Source organism: Penaeus monodon, chromosome 22 (genome assembly GCF_015228065.2).
Source record: "Penaeus monodon isolate SGIC_2016 chromosome 22, NSTDA_Pmon_1, whole genome shotgun sequence".
Lineage (NCBI taxonomy): Eukaryota > Metazoa > Arthropoda > Malacostraca > Decapoda > Penaeidae > Penaeus > Penaeus monodon.
Window position 1 is genome coordinate 43,064,300 of NC_051407.1, and position 1,129 is coordinate 43,065,428.

Here is a 1,129-nt window from a genome sequence, read left to right on the forward strand (position 1 = left end):
TAATTAAAATTGTTGCTCGGTATTAAATAAAGGTACTCCTGGCCTTTCATAACGAGAGCATAAATCCCTAATGAGGAAGACAGACACAATGCGGCGCCGATGATTAAACCATCGACAGCATCTCGTATCACGTATTTTCTCTGACCTTAACCATTCCTGATAAAGGAAATCCATACCGGACGCACGAGTGAGTCAGCGGCTAACTAAAGCCGATAATAACATGAGGGATAACAAAGGCTGTCACAACGCCATTTGGGCCGCGGAATGACGTACGCATTGAACCTGTGTTGGGGCGGGGGTGGGGGGGACAAGCCTCCTCAGAAGGAATTGATTGGAATGTGAACTGACTTCTTTCTAAATATAAGTATCCTTGTTATTAGTATTAGCAGACTTGAACATTGTACTAAAGTTGTGAATAAAACAACCAAGGGGAATTTTTTGAACTTGGGTAGGCACAATAGGATGTACTCGGAGCGAGATACGGCACTGGCCTTCCCCCGAAGACGAGGGGACGCACAGCACCTGCTCTTCCCAGCGCATAGGCGAGAAGCTCGTCCGCCGCTCCCCCTTCCCGAAACGCCGTCGCATTTACTGCCTCCGCCGCTTTGCCACAGAGGATTCACAGCGATAAAGTGATGAAAAGCTTGCCTTGGAGACGAAAGCAGGCGGACAGAATAATAGACATGTATGCAAAGGATCCAAGGAATGATAGTAATAATGATAATAACGCTATCAAATTCAAGTAGAACAAAAAGAAGGAAGGGGGAGATCATTCTCAGGTTGATTTATGTTACTTGCCGTATTTGTCTCTTTTTCCCCTACGGCGAGACTCACCATGACACATGGCGCAGACTACTAGAAAAATTCGGGATCAAACCTGTTGAATCCGTTAGCGGAACAGCGGCGCCGTGGAAAGCGCTGTGCATACTGTTGCTACTCAGGCACCGGTGCTGCTTCCTGCGCCCGTAGATTCACAACTGCAGCATTAAGTTCGCAGGAAAAGCAGTTGTTGGCTAGTCGAATAATGCAAGCGATAGCGTAAAAATTAATGAATAACAAAGTGTTGAAGAAATGAAAGCAACTGATATGTACGCTGCCAACACACAAGCGCCCACGTTGGGAATTTTTA

General features: G+C 46.3%; 1 protein-coding gene across 1 annotated transcript in view; it reads right to left on the minus strand.

Moving 5' to 3' along the window:
- Nucleotides 1-1,129, minus strand: part of LOC119587186 (protein slit-like) — a gene marked incomplete at its 5' end in the record, with an annotated part of 127,937 nt that overhangs the window by 74,952 nt on the left and 51,856 nt on the right.